At 57.3% G+C, this 14,670-nt stretch overlaps 1 protein-coding gene across 1 annotated transcript in view; it reads right to left on the bottom strand.

Annotated features, from left to right (window-relative positions):
• The window catches only part of GLI2 (GLI family zinc finger 2), a 245,160-nt gene that overhangs the window by 190,589 nt on the left and 39,901 nt on the right, over window positions 1-14,670 (bottom strand). The gene's annotated exons all lie outside the window — the stretch shown is intronic.

Here is a 14,670-nt window from a genome sequence, read left to right as displayed (position 1 = left end):
GCAAACGGGCCCGAGCCACCTGCATCCAAGAACCAGCCACCGTATTGCTGAACACCAACCATCTCTGAAGCTAGAGGTCACCCTTTCCACAGGTGGTGCTGGGTCTGGGGTAGGGCGCAGGGCAGGGGCAGGGAGGGCTGGCTGCAGATCCAGGGTAGCTGCCCTGCCTCTCGAGGCTCTGGGGAGAACCAGGCCGGTGGGTGGCCTGGCATCTCCTGGTTCGGTCTGTGCGGCACGCTGCTCTGACTTGCCCAGCCACGGCCCTCCCCACACCTCCCAGGCGATGCCCTCACTCGGCTTTTCTGTCTGTGCCTTTTCCAGGCTCAGCCACCGGCTTTCCCCAGGCTCTGCCAGGAAACAACGGCCAGCACCACCCCCAGGAGTGAAGCCAACAGGAGTGGCCTGCCTTTTTGGCTGGCAGCTCCGTGCCTGAGGTGGAAGGAGGGCATCCCAGGCCCACCTGCTAAGCTGCCCCCTCCTCAGCCCTGCCCAACTCCAACTTGTCCCAGGCCTCCCTCTTCCTCCTACATTCCCAGGAGCCCCTTAGCCCTCACACACCTTCCTGTCTCCTGGCAGTCACACATCCCAACCTATACCAGGCGTCTGGGCCCCCAGGCCCAGCAAACGGACACCCATTCCAGCCCTGTGTGTGGCGGCTGCAGCCTGAGCACCCGCCCTCTCTGGGAGGCCAGGGAAGTTCTAAGGGCTCCATGACTGGGCACAAGCGTGAGATTCTTCATGCAGGTAGCACCTGTTCCTGAGGGCCTACTGTGTGCCATGCATGGGGCTGTGACCTTGACTACGGAGGTGAATTAAACAGCACTACTCTTCCAGAGCTCCCACCCCAAGCAGGGAGACAGTCATCAAGGGAAATAGATAGTGACAACAAGAACAAGCTTCCTGGTGGAGGGATAAACTCAAGGGGCTACAGGGAGCCTTGGCTAGCGTGAGGGAAGTCAGGGAAGGCTTCCTGGAGGAAGGAGTGAATACACATTTTCTAAGGGAGGACAAGTCAGGTCCAGGATGGTCTACTAAAGGGGAGAGGACTAGAGCAGATAAAGAAGAGTGTGTCTGGGGCAATGAGCCGGATGCAGGGTGAGCAAGAGGCCCTGTGGCTGAGTCCTGAAGGTCGATGTCCAAATAGGCGAGCACTCACCGATGGTGGCTCCAACTGCCTGAGGGAAATTGTACATCAGGGCACACAAAACCCCCAAGGCCTCAGCCCTCCCTGTCTCCTGGACCTCATTCCCACCAACTTGGACCTCACCCTTTACATGACCCCAGAAAGCTGTGATCACCAGTGCCTGTCAGGCTTCTGAGCTCATGCTCTTCCCTTCCCCAAAACACCTCTGCCCAATTAACTCCGGCTTATACCTTTAAGGCTAAGGCCAGTGTCACCTCCCCCAGGAAGTATTTCCTGGCCCTCCTGCCCCAGACTGTCACAGCGCTCCCGCGGAGCCCCCGTCAGCCTGGCCATCCCACGGCATCGCACTCCGGGAGACCTTTCAACTCGCTGCTTCACCATCCTACGCCTGGGTGGTTTGGCTCTTTGGCTTTCACTCCCAGCCCCTGACACATCACCTGGCACACGGCGTTCCATAAACGTGCAGTGAGAGCTGTCATAGTGACCCCAGTGCTCTGAAGTCAGCTGTCTCCTAAACCGTCCCCCACAGCAGACAGCTGGTCATGGTAATTTAACAGACCCCAGAGAGCCTGACTGAAAGATGCAGTCCAGCTGGTTGCTTGTAGCTTAGAAGGTGCCAGACGGAACTCACTGGCCAAATAAATAAATAAATAAATAAATAAATAAATAAATACCACCACCCTTACTCACTCCCCAAAATTACACCATTAGAGAGTCACTTCTTTGATGCTTTTTCATTTTCAAGCACAGCCTATTAAAATGCAAACTGCCCTGGAATAAGGTCAGGCCTTAAGTGCTTGGGGTACAAAAAGTTCATTTCTTTAAGCAGAGGGGGACAGAACAGAGAGGGCTGGAGGGAGCCAGAGGGAGGGGGGTAAGGGGAGAAACTGTGGGGACGGGGTGCCAAAACCCAGCACCGTTTTGCTGACGGCTGTCCTTGGCTCTCGCTGCCAGTCCACACCCTCCTGATAAAAGGAACATGTCTCTCTGCTTGTTCCTGCACTTCAGCATTTCTTGGCATGACACCATATGCAAAATTAAGTGGCTTTGTAGTTGTGGGCCGCTTGTTCTTTTCCCTTCTTTCGATGAAGCTCTCCAAGGCACACTCAATCAAGCCCCTTTTGTTCCCCAGGCCTTTTGAAGGCTTCCGGAGAGGAAATGAGAGCGCTCTTTAAAGCCCAAGTCTACACGCAGCACTGCAAAATCACAGTCTCCTTGCCAGCCCTGTCCCCGCAGGCCTGATCTGCAAGTTGGAGTGCCATGGGTGGGCTCCCCGACCAGGACTGTCCCTGGGAAGACGCTCAAGGATGTCCCCAACTGTGAGAGGCCACAGTGACACAGCCGATTTCCTCTGATGAGGGGAATCTCCTAAACTGGCCAGAAGCAGAGGGGTCACAGGTTGAGGTGGCCCTTGGTCATGGGACTGTCATCCACAGTCGTTAAACGGGGAGCCGGGTTCCCCGCCCCAGGGCACATCTGGTTATTGCGGGGTCTGCACGTGGAAGAGGCAGTCAGGTCTTCCCCTTAGCCTGGACCCCAGGACTCCCCTCCACGATGGCACCGTGCCCAATCCCTCCAATCAGCCACCCACTGATGGAGACACAGTCGGCCAAAGGATCCTGCCAGACGGGGAGCCTCACGGAGGTCCCAGGGATCCAGCAGTCAACCTCCCATCCTATTCAGGAATCCCCTACAGCAGCAGTGAGCAACTGGGAGCGAATCTGTGTCCCAGGGGACACTTTGCAATGTCTACAGACGTATGTTATTGTTTCTATATTGCCCTACCAGCAGTGAGTGGGTAGAGGCCAGGGACACTCCTAGACATCCTACAATGGGCAGGACAGCTCCCAACAACAGAGAATTATCCGGTCAAAACGTCTATGATGCCGAGATTGAGAAACTCTATCTAGAGTATTCTAGACACTCTGTCATCCAACCTCTGTTTGAATACTCCCCATAGATGGGGAGCTCACTACCTTATGCTGTAAGGAGAGGCAGTGCAATGAAGCCTTGGATCTGAAGCCTGGGTCGGCCTCTTGCTAGAAGCTATGGGCAAATGACCCAGTTTCCTCTCATCTCAGGACCCCTTGATGGAAAATGGAGCCAGGAATGTGATCTTCAGGACTGTTATGAATGACTTCACGACCACAAAGCACCTAGAACGGTGCTTCACACACAGGAGGCACTTACACCAGAGGATACCTGCTCCGTGGTATCTGATTTTAGAATATACCAGAGAGCAGGACTACAGCTACCCCAGTGAAGGCTGGAAGTCCAGCCCCTGCCAGAAACCATCTGCGCAGTCCCTGGCCTGCCTCACCAACACTGTCATGAATAAGGGACGGACAAGGTATGCACTGCAGGGTTACCTACGCCTGCAAAACCCTGGCCGCATCCTCTGGGCTCCCAGGAAAGAAATCATTTTGAATATGTTGGTATTACAGCAACACAGTGGAAAAGGACTGCAGCTATTTTAGGTCATTGTTATAAAGACACAGAAATTCAGAAATGGGGGGCCTGGGTGGCTCAGTCGGTTGAGTGTCTGCCTTCGCCTCAGGTCGCGATCCCAGGGTCCTGGGACCCAGTCCCACATTGGACTCCCTGCTCAGCGGGGAGCCTGCTTTTCCGCCCTGCCTCTGCCCCTCCCCCTGTTCATGCGTTTTCTCTCTCTCTCTCTCTGAAATAAATAAATAAAATCTTTAAAAAAAAATACAGAAACGTTTAAGATCATATGGTAGATGGAAATAAAACAAAGTTGAATGCATCCTCTAAGTGCAACTCGGAGAATCAACCGTATGTACAAGGGGAGACAATAGATAGAAAAAAAAAATTTGTGTTAGGATGACGGGATTTGGGGTAATGCTGGGTTTTCAGAAATGCTCTTTAATATAACGGTTATACTGCTTTTCCATTAAAACGCTGTTTACTCATAACTATAGAGAATATAGTAGGGGAAGCTACAAATGTAGCCTTACTTCTGAGCATGAGGGAAAAAGGTACGGGAGAATTCTCAGGTGATGTCCTGGGCCAGTTCCTTGGGGAGGCTCCAGGGCTTCAGAATGGGGGCTGCTACCTGCAGAGCTCCGACTCCCGACTCCCAAGGGCAGAGGGGGCAGGTCTGCAGGCCCAGCTCCCCTGCTCGCACAGCGGACCCCCCACGGCATCCACCAGAGCAAGCTGCATTCCCAGATGCACTCTGAATCGTCACCACGCCGGCTCACAGAGGAGAAACCAGGAGTGAGGGAAGTGAGGGACTGGACGCACAGCCTCGGGGCCAGGCCGCTCTCCACAGCCCCCACGGGGCCCGGCATCCACCAGGGCACCTGCGGCCTCGTCCTAAGTGAGGACCCTTCCCTTGGAGGCCAGGAAACTGGGCTGAAGGGTTCTCTCCTGATGAGGCTGCAACTCGGAGGCCATGCCCCAGGCCAGCCCCAAATACTGGGAAGCACCCAATTAATTTATCAAAAATATTTTGAGGGGCACCTGGGTGGCTCAGCGGTGGAGCATCTGACTCAATCTCGGGGTCGTGAGTTCGAGCCCTACACTGGGTGTAGAGATTACTAGAAAAAAACGCTAACTAACCAAAAATATATATATATTTGGAAAAAACTCTCAGAATCTGTCTCCCCACAACATGGAAAGATAGCTACTCCCTCTTCATGTCCCCTCCCACCATGGTCCACTCCAGTCATCCCCAAAGAAAGTGTGTAAAAGACGAGAACTGTGATGTAGCTGCTTCATTTCTCCTGTTGCTTATACAGAACACCAGAGCCAGCCCCTGCGGCTGAGGCCCCATGAGGTCTGGGGCACACCAGGGGAGGTGCTGAGCCCCCCTGAAGTGGAAGCGGACCCTACAGACCCCTGCCCACCTCTCCCTCCAGCACCTCCTCCTTGCTTCCCGGAGAGAGAATAGCCATAGAGTGCTGGCCGTGGAAGGGCCTAGAAAGAAAGCAAAAGACTGGGAAAAGGCAAAGTGGGGATGATTTGGGGAAGAGAAGGCAGGAGCTGACATTATAAACACGTACTTCCTCCCTCCAAAGAGGACTGGCCATGACTTATACCTCTCCCAGACCTGATGAGGGGGTCCCAAGAATAATAATGAGGTCACGGCCTACATTCTTACTCCCCATGGGATGACAGGATCATTGAGGGTAAAAGGAGAGCCCCCACCAAGAAAACCGACAGCACCCCAGGGCCCATCCATCCACGGCTTCTAGGCCCCTGCCAGGGAGATGCCACTATCCCACCTCACGGCTAAGAAACTGTGCCGAAGGACCCAGCAGCATACCCGGGTGACATCCCACCTCAAACCCCCACCCCCTGGTGCAAGCATGGATGTTCCTTCCAGGAGACCAAGCCTTCCCTGTGCTCCCCAGTATGTCCCCCCCACCCAGTGTCTGAGTTCCATTTTCCTGGTTCCAAGTTAAAATGGGGATATCTTTGAGATATCCCTAGGAAAACAGAGGTGGGGATACTAACACCCGTTGAGCCCCTTCCCATACTGGAGTGCCCCACACAACATCCCCCTTCTACCTCTCCTGCACTGTGACCTCCCATGAGGAGGGTTCTTTAATGACCCCATTTTAGAGGCCAGTAAACTGAGGCCCAGAGAGAACAGCAGTAGACCGCCCAGAGCCACAGAGCCAGGGCCAGGGCAGTCAGGGTTGGTTCCAGCCCTGTTCTCCTCGGGAGCCAGTACACCCACCCTGTCAGAGGCCATTTGCCCACGTTCTCCCCACTCAGGAGAATGACCCCCTTGGAGATGGCAGGGAGGCCAGGGAGGGCCAGGCCAGGCGGCAGCAGCTGGGGGCACTTGCTGCTGTTTTTCCTTCCTCTCCCTAACAGCCCCAGAAATGGGCACAGCCACTGTCTCCTTTGGAGGGAGATCGTGGCAAAGAGAGGCTCGTGGCACGGGCCAGTGGGGAGCACAAGAGAGGCGTGAGGGAATCACCGACGCCCCTCAGGACTCAGGTGCACTAGGGCAGACGGCGAGCCAGCTCCAGGCCCCGGGACAGGGGGGAGGCCACGGCTGCGGTGGGCCGTCAGCTCACCAGCCACGGGTGGAGTGGGGCACGGGTCGAGGCACTAACCTCTGAGAAAAGGCCAGAAACCCTCCAGAGAGCTTGACACAGGACTTCCCTGGGAGGGGGACACAGGCTCCGTGACCTTTCCTGTCAGAATTCACTTCCCTGTCTGGGCCTCGGTTCCGTGTGCAAGTGTGAGTGTCCAAGGGAACGACTTCCAGGCCCCCTGCAGCTGGGGTCTGCATGCTGGAACCGAGGTCCTGGATGAAGGGAAGCAGCAGCCGAGCAGAGCAGGGGTGGGGAGATGGGCCAGTGCTGCTGGAAGCCCATGGAAGCCCATGGAAATCAGAGGGCTGACAGATAAGCCCCCTGGAGCCTGCGGGAGCTGGGGAAGGACCAGGAGAGCCGGGGCCCGGCTGCCAGGTCCGTCCCTGGCACGTCTCCGGGTGTGAGGGCCAAGCCCTGGGGGCAGAAAGAGGAGCCCCGGAGCCTGCCACCCCAGAGCCCAGCCCCGCACACAGAGGCACTCACAGCAAGGGTGGCAGGTCGCAGTCAGGAAAGCAGGGACGGGGTGCTGAGCCTTGCGGGTGGCAGGGGACAGACACAGAGCAGCAGAGCCCTGCCAGGGACCAGGCTACAGGGAGGGAGAGCACACGCCGGGCTGGAGTCTGGGTTTTCTTCCGAAGGACCTGGGGAGCTATCTAAGGGTGTTGAACAAAGGAGTGACATGGTCAACATGAGTTTACACAGCAAGGCTTTGCATCACGGTACAAATGCTCCTCAGCATCTGGCCAACCAATGGCATTCCAGATGGCCCTTCGGTCCGCCACAAGACCCCTACACTTCACCTCTCCTGGGCCAAGCCCCTGACCCTGCAGGTTCTGGACCTTGCGGGAGGTATCCAGCAGCCAGGGTGCGCCGGAAGGCAGGCCCACCAGCAAATGTCACCGTCACCACGACTCCTGCTGAAGGAAGGGCAGAGTCATCTACGCTCCAGGTGCTAGAGGCTCGCTGCTCCCTCCAGAGCCACGTGTAAGAGGCTCAGCTGCGAGAGACCTTCAGAGAGGGCCATGGGGACCTGGACCGAGGGGACAGCATCCTCCTACTGGAAGGGGACAGCTTGGCTAGGGTCAGGCCGACGAGGCTCCCGGGCCCGGCACTGCGGTTCACCAGCGGGGGGAAGCTTGGCAGGAGGCTTCACCTCACCACGTGGCAGTCTCCTGTCTGTGGCTGAGTGACACCATCCACTCCGTGGGGCACCGGACCTCCCCACTCGTCGTCCCCTCAGACCCCACGCCACTTGCCTGCTGGGACCGCCCGGCTCCTGCTGGGAAAGTAGAGTGGATGGCAGCCACCCCCACGGCCTGCAAAGACTTCACAGGGCCTGCCTTGAGCTGTCATCTGTCCGTCTGTCCGTCTGTCTCCCTCTCCCTTATCTTATTGTCTTTCATTCCTGTTTTTGTCTTCTCCTCCCCCACCACCCTCCCTGCCCTCCTTCCTTCCCGCCCCGCAGTGGGACAGACAGCCGGGGGCCCTGCCTGTCAGTAGGGACGGTGGTCTCTGCTTATCAGAAACAAAGACTGTTAGGCTGCATGCGGTCGGCCGCGGCCTCCAACCCCCTAGCCAGAGCGCAGCAATTATACCTTGGTCTGAACACGCCTGCCTCATCCGAATTCACGGCGAGTCTGCTTTCGGGCTGCTAAAGGGCGTGCGCGCGCGCGTGTGGTCGTGCTCATGCATGTGTGTGTGCACATGTATTCACGCGCATGTGTGCGTCTGTGTGCATGTGTGTCTGCATGCATTCACAACAGGATTCCCTTTTTTGTGATAACTGCTAAGTAAGACCAGAGTGATAGATGCCCTTCTGATAAATGCAAAACCCAAAGGTATTCACAAACTAGGAAGAAAAAAATGTTTTGCCGAATCCACATTCCTTCACCATGCAGTGATGTCTACTGAGCTGAAAAAACAGATGGGTGTTGTTTTCCTTCCCCATTTGCCTAGGCACAAACACACCCACGACACCAACACACATGCATTCTTGCGCGCAAACACACACATGCACACATATGTACTTTCTCTGCCCCGAGACGGCCCAGACCTGCGTTTGGAAAGGAACCAGAGCACGAGACAGCAGGTCGTGACTTGGAGAGGCAGGACGGCCCCGTGGTCAGGAGCAAGGCTTAGGGTCAGGCTGCCTCGGAGCCAAGCCCCAGCCCTGCCCGTATTTGCCGTGTGCCCTTCGGGGAGCTACTTAACTTCCCTGGCCGCCAGCTTCCCCCGGTAAACGGTGAGCTAGATTGCAGACTTGCTGTGCCTAACACCAAAACAGCCCCCAGCAAATGCCGACCGTGACCCGTACTGAGCCATAGGAGGCTAAATCCTCTTGCTGGCAGGGAGGATGGAAGACACATTGGACCCGGACCCTCCGGAAAGTGGCTCTGGATCTCCCGGGCCTTGTTCCAGGCTGGTCCATCCCAGTTCCTACTCCAAGTCTGATATTTGGACTTTGCGGCTCTTCTCTACCAGGCACCACCCTGCTCCACGCCTGCCATGTTCAAGGCTACCCATGGGGGCCTGGCAGGCCAGGGACGGGCTGGGGGAGGCCTGGCCCCCTGCTTGGCGCTGGCCGGGGTCTCCCACACTCCCCTGTGTAAGACCTGCTGCCAGAGGGATGTCATAGGCCACAGCTTGTCTTGGGAGGCGATGGGGCCGGCAGCCTTTCCAGATAGGACCTTGAGAAAACTGCTCAACCTCCCCGAGCCATAGTTCCTGGATTTGTAGCATGAAGGGATCATCGTGCTGACGTCATAGGACAGAGGCATGTCCATCTGTCTGTCAACACCTTCCACAGCCAGGGCACAGAAGTAATGCCCACCGCCCGCGCCCCCCCCCGGGTCTCACCCCTCTGGCCACGCACAGAATCAGAGTGTCCCACTTACCTCACCTCAGATGCCCCAGAACCTAGGCAGGGCTCCTAGCCAACGCCGTTCACAGGCCTGTCACCACCTTCCTGAGACCAGGGCTCAGCCCAGCCCCGACATCACCTGCCCTGGGAACCTGGCAGACAGCCCACTTTGCTCCCCTAATTATTTTCTCTGGCTACGCGGGTGTGGCATGAGCTAGAGATTGAATCAGGACCAACGAGGGGCGCAGAATGAGTCACAAGAGAGGTGGGACACAGCGAGGAGGTGACCGTGGGTCCTGAGAGACTGCGGGGCGGGCCAGGGAGCCCAGGGCTGCCAAAGAAAGGAGCGCCTCAAAAAAAAAAGAGAAAAGAAAGAAAGGAGCGCCTCACGACCCAAGGAGAAGGCTGGGAGCAGGGAGGCCAGGGCACCTCTCGCCAGCACTGGGCTTTGAAGACCATCACAGGGATCCTTCACTCAGCGAGGAAAGTCTGGCCCAGGAGGCCTCAAGGTTGCAGGAGTAGAACCCATCAATTAGGCGGCCACGCGGCTCTGTTTGCACTGGGCACTTAGAGACCTTCCCTCCTCCCAACCCGTGGGTGCCATCAGAACCACTCTGGCCGCTGCGTGCAGCCAACCTCATGGTCAATGCCACTGGCTCGCACTTGGCCAAGCTGTGACCCCACCGGTGAGAGTTGCCTGCCCCCCCCAACACCCCCAGCAGCTTCTGCACCCCCCCGAGAGTCTCCAACCTCTCCACCCTGTCCACGCTGGGCTCAGATGCCCCAATCTACAACCAGATGCACTCACCATTGCTCCCCCAAACAGGGCACCAACATGGAGGAAACAGCCACCCAGAATCCCAAGTGGTATCTCCAGCAGCTGCTGTACTCCCCGGCATTTCTGCCTCATCCCCCCGCCCCGGGGGCACCGCACACCAGACCCCTGGCTGCCTCCCAGCCCCTCTCAAAGCCACACTCTGGGAGATGCATGCTCATTCACACACACACACACACACACACACACACACACACACATCACTGAGAGTGCTGCCCCCAGGGTTGGTCACCTGGGCCCTCCCTGCCAACAGTGCTTCTGCTCGCTGTGGGGGAGGTGGCAGGGCAAGGTCCTTCTGGAAAGGGACACTCCCTGGCTGTGACAGGATGGGCTGCCCGGGTGGGACAGGCGCTGTCTCAGGGGCAGAGGGAGAACCCCTTGCTCAGCGCTCCTGACGCAGTCCCCTAGGCCGCCAGTCCCCTCCAAAGGCCCCAACTGGCTGGACCCTTCCCTCAGCTCACACAGAGGTGGGCTGGACTCCGGGGACAAGAGACCAGTGTTAAGTCCAGGGTCTTGGCCAGGCCCCCTGCATCCCACCCTCCATCCACAGAACCAGCTTCCACCCAAGATGCACTGGGTGCTCACCACACACCAGACTCCCTTCTCCTGCCCCACGCAAGCCTGTCTAGTGCAGGGGAGCAGGCCCAGGGCCTAAGGAGGGCCAGAAGTCTGCTGGGAACTGGAAGGAAAAATACCCACCTGTTCCAGCCACCAAACACGCTGGGGCAAGCGGGCAGGCCAGGGCTGTCCCCACTCCCGTCAGCCTTCCCTGGGAAGTGAGCCGGCAGCGGCACATCTGGGAACCCGACTGGGGGCCAACCTTCCCAGAACGCCACCCCAGGATTGGTCACTTCTGAACTCAGCAAAGACTGCTCGGCGGGCAGGCTCACAAAGGAGGCCTCCTTCAGGTTCTCTGAGGGAGCGAATGCACGGGTCTCTCTCCCGTTCTAGAACTCATCTCAGCTCACAACTCCTTTCATCATGCCCCACGATTCCCTCTGTCTTCAACATCACACTCCCAGCTCACTGCACAGTATTTTCCAACTAAAGAGAACCTGTGGAGCCCCTCACCAAACCCCTCATCTTACAGATGAGGACCTGAAGCCCAGACAGGGGAAGACACTTTTCCCAATGCTGCACAGCAGGGCCAGACCAGAACTCGCCGCCTACTCCTAGCCCAAGCCCTCCCGTCATAGCATATCCAGGGCTTGGGATAGTTCGGGAGACAAGGAAATGAAAGCTGGGTTGGGGTCTAGAGCAGTGCCTGACCGCCCAATCCCAAGACCCTCGGGCCTCATCACCATCCAACCTGTCAGGTGAGCCCCAGGACACAGCCACAGGCACTTGAGGGCCTCCCCCACCCAGAAAGGGGCAAGAACATGGCCAACATTCCAGCACAGCAGGTGCCTGGGAGGCAGATGGGGGAGCCCCATGACTGGGACACAATGCCTGCACACGGCCCACGGGATGTTTCCTGGGAACGGGGCCTGGCTTTCACCAGCATCTCCATGACCCACTGCCACAGAAATTGTCCTGGACCATAGTCCTGGGTTCTAGAAACCTTGACCCCACTCCTGTGCTCCTGTCTGACCTTGTCAACAGCAGGGGGCCCTGACCCTGCCCAGCCCCCCCTCCCAGAGCCTGAGGCTACAGGCCTTCCTGGTCTCCAGCAGTCCTCCCCTTGAAAGGTAACAGAGTGGAAGGAGTCAGGCTAGCAGTCAGACAGAACTGGATTCCAAAGCTAATGGTACATCTTACAAGCTGTGTAATCCAACCTTTCGGAGCCTGTTCACCTCACCTGGAAATGGAGCATAACATAACCCGCATCGGGAAGATTAAATGTGTCAATGTATGTCAAGACCAGTGCCCAGCAGGTGCTCAATGCTACTGCTTCTGCCCCACCCCCATACCATCCCTCACCTTCCCGGGCATCTCATGGGGGTGGCCTGGGTTCAGAAGCTGCTGATGAGGGAAATCTGGCACCCAGTTGAGCCCCAGCCCCTCTCAGAGGGTCTGCTGGAACCCTGCCTTGCTAACAGGACAGTCCTAGCCCCTGGGCAGAGCTGAGCAGGAATTAGTACCTTCCTGGGCGAGAACGTGAGAGAAGGGGACAGGGCCAGGGGCCACGGAAGGCAAAGTGACAGGAGCCCCGGAAAAGGGTCAGGTCCACTATTCCACGGGCTGGCATGTCTCCGTCTCGGCCAGAGCCGCACTCTGGGCTCCCTGGACCCACACTGGGCCGACTGCATACACGAGCTCTGCTATCCAGCCTCGCAGACTCCCCAGAGGGAGGTGCTACTATGCCCATTTTACAGATAAGTAGACAGAGGCAACCTGCTCAAGTTCACGCTTAAAACCCCAGTCTATGGGACAGTCCAGATCCCGAGCTCTCAATCCCTTTGCTCTCCTGCCTCCGAGGATCAGATCCGTTAACTGGAGAGGCAGGCGAGGCTACGGGGGAGGAAGGGGGGAGCACTCCCCCCGGCAGACAGCAGTGTGCTCCCCGCAAGCACCAGGCACTGCATTCCTGCCCTCCTGTGGAGCACAACTCACACCTGAAGCTGTCACAGCAGGCATGCAGGAGACCACCACCGGCCACCTGTGTGTGGAAACCACTGAACGGTTCCGGGAGAGGGAAAGTATATAAATAACGTGAGCGTCACGGAACATAATCTTTAAATGTTGTCATTTCAGAAGAAAATTAATTAGCAAGAGCTGTAGCTGTCTTGTGTCTGCTTAAGTGGCGTGCATCTCAATTAAAATTTAATTGCCACAGTTGTGATCGCAGCAGGTTCAATGCCTGGAGATGGTGAGAGGGCTCGCGTCTACACGAAGCTTGAATGAGTGTGGTGCACAGACCTGTCACAGAAGGGGGGGGTGTGGCGCGGCAGGATGGCGGCGAGGTGTCACGGACCGCTGCCCGCCAGGCCCCGCAAGGGACAGAGTTTCGGGTGCAGAGCTGGCCTGGACGGTGGTTCCTCGAACGGCCACCCCTACAGATCCACCGTTGGGAAAAGAGATTTTCAGCCTGGCATGAGCTCTCAAGGGAGCCCTGCCTGTGGGCAGTGGGCTGGGTAACAGAACAGGGTCTGGCGTGGAAAGGTCACAAGGTAGCTGACAACGTGCCATCCACTGGAGGAAGCAAAGGTTCAAGGCAAGGACTGCCAAATCCCACCTCTACAGGCCATGCAGAGGAGCGGGCCAGGCCGGAGGAAGTAGGGAGCACTGGGGGGCACCGAGGCCGACTGGAGCACCATGCCCACTGCCGAAAGCAGGCAGCCCCCGCTCCCCTCCAGCTAGCTGCTCTTGCCATGCGAGGAGGCGGGCTAGTGTTCTAGACTCCTAAGAGAGTCAAGGAGGGGGTGTTTAATTTCCTATGTCGTGAGTTTTTATTTTATTTTATTTTTTATTTTTTTTTAAGATTTTATTTATTTATTTGACACAGAGAGAGAGAGAGAGCACAAGTAGGCAGAGTGCCAGGCAGATGGAGAGGGAGAAGCAGGCTCTCTGCTGAGCAGGGAGCCGGATGCGGGCCTCAATCCCAAGACCCCAGGATCATGACCTGAGCCGAAGGCAGCCGCTTAATGGACTGAGCCACCCAGGCGCCCCTATGTCCTGAGTTTTTTAAACACAGAGTAGGCCTAACCTAAGGGTTATCGATATTTCACCATTCATCCAAGAATTCCTGTAAATATAAAACATTATAGAAGTTGTCATTTTAGAAAGTAGACTGTCCTGAGGGACCGGTACAGGCTGGCTCGGGGTGAGGAGCTGGGCAGACAGCAGGGGAGCCCTCGGCCCCCCACCCAACGTCAACAGAGCTTATGATGCTCTTGGAAATCACCAGATCGTTATCACGGAGGCTGGCAGGGAGGGAGGAGGCTAGGAAGGAAGGAAGGTGAGGCACCTCTGGTCAGGAGCCCAGCCCCAGCAAGCCCCCAGGGGTCTTCCAATGCGTCTCTTGCTCCACGGAGGCAGAAGCCCCACTTTGAGCCCCGAAGCCCCACCTGCATCACAGTGGTTACAGCCCTGCGCATGCAGTTCCGCTGATGTGGCCGCTGCCCCCCACCGTAAGCCAACTGGGAGCTACCTGAAGGCAGGTGCTGCGCCTGGGAGGCCCCTAGAGGATGCACAACGGGTGAGTGGTGCTCATCGCCTCCCTTTAGTGCCAACCAACACACCGCCTGGCACAGGGAGCACCCTGCCAGGGGTGAGTGTGGCGGCAGACAGCAGTGGGGGGCTGGTGCGGCACCCGGAAGCCGGACACTGAAACGGGCCAGCGTGTCAGGCTGAGCCGCCTGAATGAGACACGCCAATCTTCCTACCTGATAAGCAGCACCCTGCCCCAACTGCCCGAGCTGCCGCAACAGGTGATGGGATGCCACACTAACACACGGGACTCGCCCCTACCCAAGCTGCAGGCCCTGCCTTTCCTTCTCAAGAAAGCACAGTCTCGGGGTGCCTGGGCGGCTCAGTCAGTTGAGCATCTGCCTCTTGATTGTGGCTCCGGTCATGATCTCAGAGTGGTGAGATCGAGCCGGCCTAAGATTCTCTCTCTCCCTCTGCCTCTGCTCCTCCCCCATGCACGCGTGATCTCTCTCTCTCTCACTCAAAAAAAGCTCCAGGCACACCAATATTCTTTATTTTTTTTAAGATTTTATGTATTTATTTGACACAGAGAGAGAACACAAGCAGGGGGAGAGGGAGAGGGAGAAGCAGGCTCCCCGCCGAGCAGGGAGCCCGATGTGGGGCTCAACCC

Source organism: Leptonychotes weddellii, chromosome 3 (genome assembly GCF_054177405.1).
Source record: "Leptonychotes weddellii isolate Sample4059 chromosome 3, ASM5417740v2, whole genome shotgun sequence".
Lineage (NCBI taxonomy): Eukaryota > Metazoa > Chordata > Mammalia > Carnivora > Phocidae > Leptonychotes > Leptonychotes weddellii.
Note: the sequence above shows the minus strand (reverse complement) of the source record. Positions and strands in the feature narration are given on the sequence as shown.